Genomic DNA, 14635 nt, shown 5'->3' with positions numbered 1-14635 from the left:
ATGCCCCCAACTTCATCAGCAAAATTCAAAAGGTTTATTCAAATAGTGACCAATTGCAGACATCATCTTGGTACTGTTCATTTCACCCTTTGTTGATCCCAATTGCAACACCAGACACCTCCTCACTTTAAACTCTTTTGTAGTGAGATTGCTATCCATTCTGACACTTTCCTTTGACTGCATCCATTATACAATACAACTCAATTCAAAACAGTCCCTTTGGCCCACCAAGCCTGTGACAATTCTAATCCCTGTTTCGATGCTTATGTTTTGACCTTAGTTTGGGAATGTTAAGCACTGCCTTATCAAAGGCCTTTTGAAAATTAAAAGGCTATATTTTGATTTAAACCAATGCAAAGCCTCATGGTATCATAATTTACTGATTGTGATAAACGTGTCCTCAAAATCACATTTCCATTAATTTATGAAAAACAGTTTTCCTATTAATTTAAGAATAGATTTCAGATTATGTTTTTTTAAATACTAAGTTGCCTTATTTATATTACGAAAACAGTAATTATTACTTAATTTACTGATGTCATATTAAGTGCATTCAAAGAGGTCAAATTGCTCATTTACAGATTAGAACCTTAAGTTCTGTTGTCTGTCTCCATCACTAAATGCATTCATTTAAGTATGTACTCAGGTTCAAGTTAAGAAAAGTCTGTTATCATTTATTTGCAACAATACTGTGGTGAATTAGATTAAATGTAGCACTTATAAATTACACAGTATCATGAAGAACAAGTGAAATTTTTCAGTAGTTTTTCTTTTAACTTTTCTTGTATCTTAAATACTTACAATGTGCAGGCTGGAAATTTAATTGACTTATTTTTAGAGGCACAAAATTCATGATTCATGATGTGATTGCCGACTGAGATGGAGAACTCTGGCATTCTCATTTAATTTGCATAATACACTGTCTGGCCAAGCAAGTCCACTACTGTCCAAGCTGCCTGCACCATCTGCACATTGTGGGAGTGGGTTAGAGACCATATTAGCAGCTAACCATGTTGTGCAGCTAATCTGCTTTTCCTAAAAGGAAGCTGCCCTTTTAAAAAAAAGGATCCAATCTAAAATATTGCAATGCAAATTCTTCCAAAGTAAAAGCTCGATCAAATGGTTATTTCGTTTCTCGGAACTAGATTAATTTAGGATGTTTTGGAAGTCTGGTCAGCATAGACGAGTTGGATCGAAGGGTTTGTTTAGTGCTGTACAACTCTATGACTTGTGCATGCAGTGCTGAAGGATCATATACACTTCAATCTAGTCATCTCTAGCTCTTCCAAACTCCAATGGAAACAAGCGCAGTCTGTCCAATGTTTCTTCAAAGGACAGAATCCTCATTCCAGGCATCAATCTAGTAAACCTCTTCTGAGCTGCCTCCATCACATTTTGTTCACCCTTAAATAAAGAGGCCAAAAATGTATGTAGCATTTGAGATATTATCTTATCCAAGCCTTATATAAGGTTAGTATTCCATTAGCTTTCTCAATTATTCATCCAAGCATACAAACTTCATGCACTAAGACTACCCTACACCTTGGAATTTTGCAGCTGTTGTCCAGTCAAGTCATATTCTGCTTTTATATTAGAATATACAACATAGAACATTGAACAGTACAACACAGTACAGGTCCTTTGGCCCTCGATGTTGTGCTGACATTTTATCCTACTCAAAGATCAAACTAACCTACATATTCTTCATTTTACTATCATCCATGTGCCTATCCAAGAGTCGCTTAACTGTCCCTAGTGTACCTAGCTCTACTACCACTGCTGGCAGTGCATTCGACACACCCACCACACTCTGTGTAAAGAACCCTCCTCTGCCATCTCCCCTAAACCTTTCTCCAATCACTTTAAAATTATGCCCCTTCAGATAACCATTTCCACCCTGGGAAAAAGTCTCTGGCTACCACTCTATCTATGCCTTTCATCATCTTGTACATCTCTATCAAGTCACCTCTCATCCTTCTTCACTCCTTCAACCTTTCTTCATAAGACGTGCTCTCAAGTCCAGGCAGCATCCTATGAAATCTCCTGTGCACTGTCTCTAAATCTTCCACATCCTTCCTATAATGAGGCAACCAGAACTGAACACAGTATTCCAAGTGTGGTTTAACCAAGGGCTCTGTAGAATTGCAGCATAACCTCATGCCTCTTAAACTGATTCCTTCTGCTAATGAAAGCCAGCATAGCATATACCTTCTTAACAACCCTATCAACTTGAGTGGCAACTTTAAGGGATCTATAGAGTGGACTCCAAGATCCCTCTGTTCCTCCACACCACCAAGAATCCTCCTTTTAACCCTGTATTCTGCATTCAAATTCAACCTTCCAAAGTAAGTCACTTCACACTTTTCCAGGTTGAACTCCATCTGCCAATTCTCAGCCCGATTCTACATCCTGTCAATGTCCTGTTGCAACCTACAACAGCCCTCCACACTATCCACAACTCCACCAACCTTTGTGTCATTGATAAAATTACTAACCCATACTTTCATTTCCTCATCCAAGTCATTTATAAAATTCACAAAGAGCAGAGATCCCAGAACAGATCCCTGTGGAATATCACTGATCACTGAGCTCCAGGCTAAATGCTTTCCATCTACTACCACCCTCTGTCTTTTCAAGGCCAGCCAATTCTGTATCCAGATAGCCAATTTTCCCTGTATCCCATGCCTCTGAATGAGCCTACCATGGGGAACCTCATCAAACGCCTTGCAAGAATCCATGTACACCAAATCTACTGCTTTACCTTCATCAATGTGTTTTGTCACATCCTCAAAGAATACAATAAGTTTTGTGAGACATGACCTGCCCCTCAGAAAGCCATGCTGACTATCTCTAATCAAAGTGTACTTATCTGAACAATAATAAATCCTGTCACTCAGAATCCTCTCCAACAATTTGTCCACCACTGATGTAAGACTGACAGATCTATTATTCCCAGAGTTATCCCTATTCCCTTTCTTGAACAAGGGAGTAACATTTGCCACCCTCCAATCATCTGGTGCTATTCCAGAGGACAGTGAGGATGCAAAGATCATTGACAAAGGCACAGCAATCTCTTCCCTTGGTTCTTGTAGTAACCTTGGTTATATCCCATCTGGCCCAGGGATTTACCTATCCTCATGTTTTTCAAATTTTCCAGCATATCCTCCTTATTAACATCAACCTGTTTGAGTGTATTGGCCTGTTTCGTGGAGTCCTCACAAATGACAAGGCAACTCTCACTGTGAATACTGAAGCAAAGTATTCATTAGGGATCTCCTCTACCTCCTCTAAATCCAGACACAAGTTCCCTCAACTATCCCTGATCGGCCCTACCGTCACTCTGGCCAGCCTCTTGTTCCTCACGTAAGTGTAGATTGCCTTGGGGTTTTCCTTTATCCTACCGGCAAAGTTTTATCATGCCCCCTTCTAGGTCTCCTAAGTCCTTTCTTCTGTTCCTTCCTGGCTACCTTGCAACCATCTAGAGCCCCATCTGATCCTTGTTTCCTCAACTTTATGTAAGCTTCCTTCCTCCTCTTGACTAGATGTTCCATATCTTTTGTCATCCAAGGTCCCTTCCCCCAATCATCCCTTCCTTACTTCAGTGGACAAACCTATCCAGCGCTCACAGCAAGTGCTCCGTGAACAATCTCTACATTTCTGTTGTTCATTTCCCTGAGAATATCTATTCCCAATTAATGCTTCACAGTTCCTGCCTAATAGCATTGTAATCACCTTTCCCCCAATTAAATATTTTCCCATTCCATCTGCTCCTATCTTACTCCATATAGTAAAGGTCAGGGACTTGTGATCATGATCGCCTGAATGCTCTCCCACCGAGAGATGTGACGCCTGAGCTGGTTTGTCACCAAGCAACAAATTCAATACGGCCTCCCCTGTAGTCGGCCTATCTACATATTGAGTCAGGAACCCTTCCTGAACACACCTAACAAAATCTGCTCCATCCAAACTATTTGCATAAAGGAGGTTCCAATCAATATTAGGGAAGTTGAAGTCCCTGATAACAAAAACCCTATTTCTTCTGCACCTTTCCAAAATTTGTCTCCCAATCAGCTCCTCCATGTCTCTGTTGCTATTGGGGGATGCATAGAAAACTCCCAATAGAATGACTACTCCTTTCCTGTTTCTGACTTCCACCCATAATGACTCCATAGACAAACCCTCCTCGATGACCTCCCTTTCTGCAGCTGTGATACTATCCCTACCTCTTATTCCATTGCAATATCTAAACTCCAGAACATCCAACAACCACTCCTGCCATTGTGATGTTCGCAACATCTTAGCTCCAAGTATTGATCCATGCTCTAAGTTCCATCACCCTTATTCACTTCTTGAATTAAACCAGACACACCTCAACCCATCACACTGACTGAAACTTTCCCCTATCAACTATCTATTCTTCCTCACAGACTCTCTGCATGCTGTAGCTGCCTGTTCATCAGATAACTGTCTCTGATCCGTAGCTCCAGTTCCCGTCCCCCTGCCGAACGTCTTCCAGGCTCTCCGATGCCCTCCACCTCCTCCATGACTTTCAGTTTCGCTCGCCCTCAATGCCTCAACTTCAGCATTGACATCCAGTCCTTGTACACATCCATCCACCATGACAAAAGCCTCCAAGCCTTGCATTTCTTCCTCTCTTGCTAACCGAACCAGTACCCTTTCACTGACATTCTCATTTGAATGACTGAACTGGTCCTCACCCTCAATAATTTCTCCTTCGAATCTTCCCATTTCCTTCAGACCAAAGGAGTAGCCATGGGCACCCACATGGGTCCCAGCTAAGCCTGCCTCTTCATCGAGTACGTGGAACAGTCCATCTTCCGCTGTTACACTGGCACCCATTCCCCATCTTCTCCTCCACTACATTGATAACTGTATCGGCACCACCTCATGCTCCCACAAGGAGGTTGAACAGTTCATCAACTTCACAAACACCTTCCACCCTGACTTCAAGTTCACCTGGACTTTCATGAACACCTCCCTCCCCTTCCTGGACCTCTCCATCTCTAGTGACTGATTCACCACGGACATCTACTTCAAACCCACCAACTCCCACAGCTACCTGGACTACACCTCCTCCCACAACCCATCCTGTAAAAACATTATCCCTTACTCCCAATACCTCTGCCTCCACCACATCTGTTCCCAGGAGGCCCAATTCCACTCCAGAACATCCCCGAAGGCCTCCTACTTTAAGCGCCGCAATTTCCCCTCCTGTATGGTCAATGATGCCCTCCAGCGCATATCCTCCACTTCCTGCACCCCTGCCCTTGTACCCCACCCCTCCAAACACAACAAGGACAGAACTCTCCTGGTCCTCACCTTCCATTCCAACACCCTCTAGATACAATGCATCATCCTCCGCCATTTCCACCACTTGCAGTCAGACCACACCACCAGAGATATATTTTCCTGACCACCCCTATCTGCATTCTGCAAGTATCATTCCCTCCGCAATTCCCTTGTTAGGTCCATGCACCCCACAAACCCATCCTGCATCCTTGGCGCCTTCCCCATCCACTGCAAGAGGTGTAAATCGTGCACCTACACCTTCCACTCCACCTCCATCCAAGGCCACAAAGGATCTTCCACATCCGGCAGAGATTTTCCTGCACATCCAAATATCTCATCCACTGTTTCCGTTGCTCTCGATGTGGTTTCCTCTACATTGGGGAGACAGAACACCAACTTGAAGAACGTTTCAGAGAACATCTCCAGGACACATGCACTAAACAACACCACCATCCTGCGGCTGACCACTTCAACTCCCCCTCACTCTCCACTAAGGACATGCAAGTACTGGGCCTCCCCCACTGCCAAATTCGAGCCACCCGACGTCTGGATGGACATCTCATCTTCCACCTTGGAACCCTCCATCCACGTAGGATCAATGTCGATTTCACCAGTTTCCTAAATTCCGCTCATCTCCCCCCCCCACCTTATCCAAGATCCAACCCTCCAACTCGGCATCACCCTCTTGAACTGTCAAATCTGTCCATCTTCCTTCCCATCTATCCAATCCACTCTCTGCTCCGACCTATCACCATCACCCTCCCTACCTTCATCTACCTATCACATTCCCAGCTGCCTTTCCCCCCAGCCTCAACACCCTCCCATTTATCTCTCAGCCCCCTTTGGCACACGCCCACCCCGATGAAGAGAATATGCTTTAAACGTCAACTCTCCTGCTCCTTGGATGCTGCCTGACTAGCTGTGCTTTTCCAGCACCACATGTTTTGACTGTAATGGTATTACAATTGAGTAAAGGTAACTGCAAAGGCATGCGGGAGAATCTGGCTTGAGTTGATTGGAAGGGAAGCCGAGCAGGGAAGATGGTGGAGCATCAATGGCAGGAGTTTATAGGTATAAGCTGGGCGGCATAGCAGAAATTCATCCCAAAGACAAAGAAACATACTGAAAGAAGGATAGCGCATCCATGCATGATAAGGGAAATCAGGGACTGCAAAAAACCTTCATTATAGGCCTGGGAAGTCTTTAAAAACCAGCAGAGAATAACTATAAAAGCAATAAGGGGGGAGAAGTTGAAAAGAGAGGGTAAGCTAACTAATAATAAAGAAGAAGATTGTAAGAGTTTCTTTTTTAGTTATATAAAAGGAAAGCGAGAGGCAAGAGTAGACAATAGACCACTGGGAAAAGTGCTGGAGAAGCAGTATTAGGAAACAAAGGAATGGCTGAGGAACTGAATAGGTATTTTGCATCAGTTTTCATGGTGGAAGACACCAGTAACATATCAGAACTTGAAAAGAGTCGGGGGCAGAGGTAAGTGCAATGGCCTTCGTGAAGGAAAAGGTGCTGGGTAAGCTGAAAGGTCTGAAGATGGATAAATTACCTGGACCGGATGGACTGCATCAGAGTTTTTAAGAAGGTAGCTGAGGAGATTGGGGAGGCATTGGTGGTGATTTTCAGGAATAATTGGAGTCAGGGAGAGACTCAGAGAACTGGAAAATTAATAATGTAACACCCCTGTTTAAGGAGGGCGAGAGGCAGAAGACAGGAAACAATAGGCCAGTTAGCCTGAACTTGGTTGTTTCTAGGATTTTAGAGTCTGTTATTAAGGATAAGATTGTGAAGTACTTGGAAGTGCATGATTAATAGGGCTGAGTCAGCCCAGTATTGTCAAGGGGAGGTCACACCTGACAAACCTGTTAGAATTCTTTGAGGAGGCAACAAACAGGTTAGACAAAGGAGAGCCAGTGGACATGATCTATTTGGATTTCCAGAAGGCCTTTGACAAGATACTGCATATGAGGCTGCTAAATGAAATAAGAGCCCATGGTGTCAGGGGAAAAGTACTGGCCTGGATAGAAGATTGGCTGAACAATAGAAACAGAAGAGTGGGAGTAAAAGGGGTGTTTATCAAGATGGCAGCCAGTGATTAGTGGGTTTCTGCAGAGGTCCATGTTGACACCACAACTATTCATGTTATACATTAATAGCCTGAAAGAAGGAGTTGAGGACATTATTGCTAAGTTTGCAGATGACACAAATTTGGTGGAGGGACATATAGTGTTGAGGAAGCAGGGAGGCTGCGGATGGACTTAGATAGGCCAGGAGAGTGGGCAAAGAAACTGCAGAAATGCAGAGAAGTGTGAGGTTATTCACTTTATTACAAATAATCGAGGCATAGATTATTTACAAGATGGGAAAAGGCTTCAGAAACCTGATGCCCAAAGGGATTTAAGAGTTCGAATTCAGAATTATTTTAAGGTTAACATATAGGTTCAGTTGGCATTTAGGAAGGCAAATGGAATGTTTCAACAGCAGGAACGTAGAGCTGAGGCTGTATAAGGCTCTGACCACATTTAGAATATTGTGAGCAGTAATGGCTCTGTATCTAAGGAAGGATGTGCTGGCATTGGAGTGGGTCCAGAGGAGGTTCAGATTAGATTCCCTACAGTGTGGAAACAGGCCATTTGGCCCAACTAGTCCACATTGACCCTCCGAACAGTAACCCACCCAGACCAATTCCCCCTATTTGCTCCTGACTAATGTACCTAACGCTATGGGCAATTTATCATGGCCAATTCATCTAATCTGCACGTTTTTGGATTGTGGGAGGATACCGGGGACATCTTGCGAACTCCACACAGTTGCCCGAGGCTGGAATCAAACCCGGGTTCCTGGCGCTGTGAGGCGGCAGTGCTAACCACTGAGCCACCATGTTGTCCATTTAGTTTAATAGAATGATCCTGGGAATGAGGATTGTCACATGAGGAGCAGTGAGGACTCTGGCTCTGTACTTAATGAGGTTTAAGAAGGATGAGGGGAAGATCTGATTGAAACTGACAGAATATTGAGAGGCCTGGCTTGAGTGATGTGGAGAAGATGTTTCCACTAGGAGGAGAGACTAGGACCTGAGAGCATAGCCTCAGGGGGAAGAGACAACTCTTTACAACTCAGATTCTTCAGCCAGAGGGTGGTGAATCTGAGGAACTCATATCCACAGAAGGCCATGGAGGCCAAGTCATTGAGTGTATTTAAAACAGATACAGACAAGTTGTTGACTACTAAGATGATCAAGTTAAGGAGAGTAGGCAGGAGAATGGGGTCGAGAAACATATCAGCTGTGATTGAATGGTGGAGCAGCCTCAATGGGCCGAATGGTCTAATTATGTTCCTATGTCTCATGGTCTCATGGTCTTAGCTCGCCTCATTTATAAATTTTCATATCGACCTGTTCAGAGATAGTATTAGTCACATCTGGAGCAGGTGGGACTTCAACCATGACCTTCTGGCTCAGAGAGATAGATACTACCACTGCATCACAACATCCCTCTTGCTTCCCTTGTCTAAGTCATTGGTATAATTGTTTTAAAAAGTGAGACCTGACAGAACCCTATGGGGCTCCACTTTCCATATTTAACCAAATAGAAAAAAATACTAATTTATGGACGTGCTTTGTGTCCTGCCAGCCAGCCAATGTTGTTTCAATGCTCATTAGTTATCCTCATAGACATACAAGATGATCAGAGGATAGGGTAGACAGTGAAAGTCTTTTTCCTAGGATGGTGACATAAGCTTGTACAAGGGGCATAACTACAAACTGAAGGGTGATAGATTTAAGACAGATGTCAGAGGCAGGTTCTTTACCCAGAGGGTGGTAAGGGCATGGAATGCCCTGCCTGCCAATGTAGTTAACTCAGCCACATTAGGGAGATTTAAACAATCCTTGGATAAGCACATGGATGATTATGGGATAATGTAGGGGGATGAGCTGAGAATAGTTCACAGGTCGGCGCAACATCGAGGGCTGAAGGGCCTGTTTTGCGCTGTATTGTTCTATGTTCAATGTTCTATAATCACCTACTTTGTGCTATAACTCTGTACATAGAGCCTACTGATGTAGAATCTCTTAGTCCGCTGTTTCCCATTTATCCACTGAACTTTACTCCTTCAATGAATTCCAGTAAATTAGTTAAACACTATTTCTCTTTCTTAAAACCACTTTGACATTTCTTGATTGCCTTGATCTTTTCCAGGTGCCAATTATAACCTCCTGAATGATTGATTTTAAAACCTTCACCTCAACAGATGTCAAAATTATCTGCCTATAATTTCTTGTTTGCTGTCTTCAGCTCTTCTTGAATAAAGGGATCACACTTATTCTTTCCAATCTGCCAGATTTCTATGAACTTTGGAAAATTAACACCAATGCATTTATTACTTTATTAGCCATCTCTTTTAAAAGCTGAGAATTAAGTCTGCCGAGACTTGGAACTTGAACAACCCTCAGTTCCAACAGTTTGCTTAGTACTGCTTTACCACTAATTTTAATTTTGTCAAATACTACATAAGGTATATTTATTCTTCTTTTTATCTCATTTTCTGTCTTTGATTACCTTTCTATGTATCTGCTTTTACCAGATAACTTCTGCTCTTTGGTTGGTTCCAGAACATGCCACTCAAAGCAACAATCTTAAAATCATTCTGTGAATTCCTCAACAAGACTGTTATTACCAATCTGACATGTTATGTAGTTTATGTAGATTAACATCACCCATTATTATTGCTGTTCCTTTATCATAGATATTTAAAATTCTTTTATATTCTTCTTCCTACATTGTGGTTACTGTTCAGGTTTGTAGGTCACTCCGAGAGTGAGGTCTTTCCTTTGATATTCTTCACCTTCACACAAACCAATTCTACATCATTTCCTTCCCGAACCAAGGTGATCTCTCGCTGTTGCATCAATACTATTGTTGATTAGGAGTGTTATGTCTGCCCCTTCACCTTTTTGAATGTCATACATTCTTCAGCATTAGAACTTAATCCTTGTTATCCAGCAACTATCTCCATCATATGTGTCATATTTATTCACTTCAAGGTGTGCTATAATTTCCCTTACTTTGATATGAATGCTATGTGCAGTTACAGAGCCTTTAGCTTTAGTGTTTTTTCATCATTGTTGCATCTAGATTAGCAGAAGCATGCAGCCTTTTAGCAAAGTGCTTCAGTTAGACTTAAAAGCAAGTGCATCATCAATTGAATCAAACTGGTGTTTAAACAATCTTCACAAATCATTTTGCTCTGTTTGAAAGTTGGAACAGTTGCAACTGATTTAATTCAGATGAAAAGAAAAAAATATTGTGACTGAAGATGTCTAGTAAAGGCAGGTACAAAGACAGAAAGACAACCAAAGGCAGAAAATTAGAAAAAAAGGAACAGTAAGTATGAAGGATGAAAATAGTAGCATGGTAAAACAGTTATAAACATTGAATCATGTAAAGAATTTAATTATTTCCATATTTTCTGTGTATGTGCATGCAGGTAGCAATAGCCTCCACTTCAAACAAACAACCATGAACTAACTGTGAACTCAACTGGTAGAAAGTGTCCCTGGTTGAATGGCTTCAGAATGTCTTTTTTTGTGTTTTCAATTATTTGCTTTTGAGAGGCTTTAATAAGTCATTTTAAGCAAAGTAGCAGAAGCCTTTTGAGTTTTTATGCAGTGTATATAGCGAAAACTAGATAAATCATACTAATAATATAGGGCAACTATTCATACAACCATAGAGTCATAGAGATGTACAGCATGGAAGCAGACCCTTCGGTCCAATCCGTCCACACCGACCAGATATCCCAACCCAATCTAGTCCCACCTGCCAGCAACCAGCCCATATCCCTCCAAACCCCTCCCATTCACATGCCCATCCACATGCCCCTTAAATGTTGCAATTGTACCAGTCTCCTCCACTTCCTCTGGCAGCTCATTCCATATTTGTACCACCCTCTATGTGAAAAAGTTGCACCTTAGGTCTCTTTTATATCTTTCCACTCTCACCCTAAACCTATGCCCTCTAGTTCTGGACTCCCCCAACCCAAGGAAAAAGACTTTGTCTATTTACCCTATCCATGCCCCTCATGATTTTGTAAACGTCTGTAAGGTCACCCCTCAGCCTCCGATGCTCCAGGAAAAACAGCCCAGCCTCTCCCTATAGCTCAAATCCTCCAACCCTGGCAACATCCTTGTACATCTTTTCTGAACCCTTTCAAATTTCACAACCAAGTTGGGATTGAATGTGGTTCAATTGACTGAGTGGTCTAAACTAGCAACTCACTATTCAATATTTTGCATATGATATTGCTGGCTCCAACAAAAACAAGAAAGAAACACTTGTAATTACAGATCGTTTTTCATGGCCTCATGATGTTCCAAAGTGCTTTTACACTAAATGAAGTATGTATGAAATGCAGTCATTGTGGTAACATTGGGAATGTGACAGGTGACAGCCAATTTGCTTACAACAAAGTCTCACAAATACCATGCACTAATATTTGAATAATAAGCCTTTATAATTTTGATTGACGGGTAGATATCCTTTTATTTAACAACTTAAGGAGGGCACACAACCTCAAGGAGGTCAGGGAAAACATTTTCAAGACACTCTGAAGGCCTCATCGAGAAGGAGACCAATTGAGAGTTTCTGAGGTAAGGTTGCTGGACCCAAAACGTTAACTCTGATTGCTCTCCACAGAGGCTGCCAGACTTGCTGAGCTTTTCCAACAATTTCAGGGTTTTTTTGTATGACAAATTGACAGTGTTGCGTGAGTGGAACTTTCAGCAAGTTGATTTTTGACAGCACCTCATCCAACAATCCTCAATACTGTCAAGAAGTGACTGTATTAAACTCTGCTATAGAGCAATGAGAAGAAGGAATGTGAAAGGGATCATTGACATTGAAGCACCTCAGCTCTGATGCTGTCATTGCAAATTGCTTCATTTGAGTCAAAGCTGTTTCCTATTCTATTCTTTAGTTCCACTGCACACCATGAGCAGTGAGCTTTCACAAAAGTTCACACTGAAATGACAAATTTTGCAAGAACGTTGTTAAATGGTTCATGAATTTCACAAATTGTTTTCACATCTGCTGGTCACTATATTTCTGCTATAGCTGTCACCATGTCAGGCTTCAGGTGAATTCATTTCGCTGTCAGAACATTACCTATACACTTGACTTCTTGCATCCTCTTCAGTTTTAGGCTCATCTGGCAAACTCACTCATGCAGTTGCATTAGATTCTGATTGTGATGAGCAATAGCCTTTTCCATTGTATCTCCACAATCATAGGCTAGCAGAATCAGTCATTCTGGGAAGGTCACTGGTTATCTATCTCATGTAAGTCATGACACCCACACACATGAAAGCTATGAAAGCCAATGTATTCTCTTCTCTTGTATTAAACACTTTCTGTTCTTTTTCTTTCACATTAATAAAGATAACCCAGTTGTGGCTGAATCCTGTGGGCTGAACAGAGCAGGCCATCAAAGGAGAGATCACTGCCCTAACTGGAGAACTGCTTTGCAGATTTGATAATAGGAAAGCAGGACAGGAAATTTGGTCAAGACACAGATTTGTGAAAATCTACAGGTTGATTTTAACTCTGTTGGAGCTGAGAGCGAAAAACCTTGTTGTGTGTGTGATCATAAAAATACATGTTACACTCCAGCATTGGCAGTTGATAAGGGTGTTAGTGAGTACGCTCTTGGCAATGCCTTTGTTTATTCAAGAATAGCCTTAACACTGGGGCTTGGGGATTGCAGTTCACAATCCACAAGGAGGATTTGTTGTGTTCTCTTCCAGGCAGAAAGCAGGCTTTGAGTGTTGCCTTCAGCAGCTGCTCTTTACCATCGATGAGTGCTCCTTCCCTCTCATGTGGAGAGTTAGAGGAAGACAATGTAGTCCAAATTTGCATATGACAGTGAGTAAATTAGAAACTAATTAAATGGATGAAAAACAGCTATTACCTCATATAGCACATTGTAATAACAAGACAGAGGTATTCAGTGAGACTTCGAAAAGCATTTGCTGCTGGAGTCTCTGAAGTTGCTCCAAAGATGCATTCGGGGATCTGTTGATAGACCCAGCTCATGAAACTTTGAAGCAACTAGAAAACAGTGAGATCTGCAGATGCTGGAGATCAGAATTGAGAGTGTGTTGTTGGAAAAGCACAACAGGTCAGGCAGCATCTGAGGAGTAGGAAAATCAATATTTCAAGCTGGAGCTCTTCATCAGGAACTTGTGCCTTTGTAAGTATGCATTATTGCTTGGTTATTTAGGCAGCTTAGTTTTAGCGAGCAGCACCATGCTTTAGTGTAGCATTGACATTCGGGTCAGAGCCATTAGTTAAAACAACTTATCACTTTATACATTAAGGATCTGGATGAAGGAACTGAAGGCATTCTGCTTGGTTTGCACAAAGATAGGTGGAGTGGCAGGTAGTAATGAGGAGGTGGGTAGGCTGCAGAAAGACTTAGACAAATGAGGAAAGTCAGCAAAGAAGTGGCAGATCAAATACAATGTGGGAAAGTGTGAGGTCATGCACTCTGGCAGGAAGAATAGAGGCATAGCCTATTTTCTAAATGGGGAGAAAATCCAAAAATGTGAAGTGCAAAGGGACTTGGGAATCCTAGTCCAGGTTTCTCTTCAGGTAAACTTGCAGGTTTAGTCAGTTATAAGGAAGGCAAACACAATGTTTTCATTCATCTCGGGAGGAGTAGAATATAAAAGCAGGGATGTACTTCAGAGGCTTTATAAGGCTCTGGTCCGACTACATTTCAAGTATTGTGAGCAATTTTGGGCCCCATATCTCCGAAAGGAAGCACTGGCCCTGGAGTGCGTCTAGAAAAGGTTCACAAGGATGATCCTGGGAATGAAAGGCTTCACATATGAGGAATATTGGAGGACTCTGAGACTATGGAGTTTAGGGGGAAGCAGGGGGATCTGATTGAAACTTTCAGAATTCAGAATGGTCTGGACAGAGTGGACATCAAAGATGTTTCTATTGGCAGGAGAGACGAGGACCCTAGAGGACAGCCTTAGAGTAAAGGGAAGATTCTTTAGAATGGAGATGAGGTGAAACTTCTTTAGTGAGAGAGTGGTGAATCTGTGAAATTCATTGCCATAGAAGGCTGTGGAGGTCAGGTCATTGAATATATCTATATAAAACAGAGATAGATAAGCTCTAGATTTCCAAAGCGATCAAGCATTATGGGGAGAAATCAATCATGATTGAGTGGCAGAGCAGACTCAATGGGCCAAATGGCCTCATTTCTGCTCCTATGTCTTATGGTTTAACAAGGAGACCTTGAAATTTGA

The 14635-nt window shown here is 42.2% G+C and overlaps 1 pseudogene; it reads left to right on the top strand.

Annotated features, from left to right (window-relative positions):
- The first annotated feature begins 13093 nt into the window (after nucleotides 1-13093).
- LOC122551199 lies at nucleotides 13094-13224 on the top strand (annotated as a pseudogene).
- Nucleotides 13225-14635: the final 1411 nt, after the last annotated feature.

Source organism: Chiloscyllium plagiosum, chromosome 6, assembly GCF_004010195.1.
Source record: "Chiloscyllium plagiosum isolate BGI_BamShark_2017 chromosome 6, ASM401019v2, whole genome shotgun sequence".
NCBI classification, from domain to species: domain Eukaryota; kingdom Metazoa; phylum Chordata; class Chondrichthyes; order Orectolobiformes; family Hemiscylliidae; genus Chiloscyllium; species Chiloscyllium plagiosum.
The sequence above is the reverse complement of the archived record's forward strand: the minus strand, read 5'-3'. Positions and strand labels throughout refer to the sequence as shown.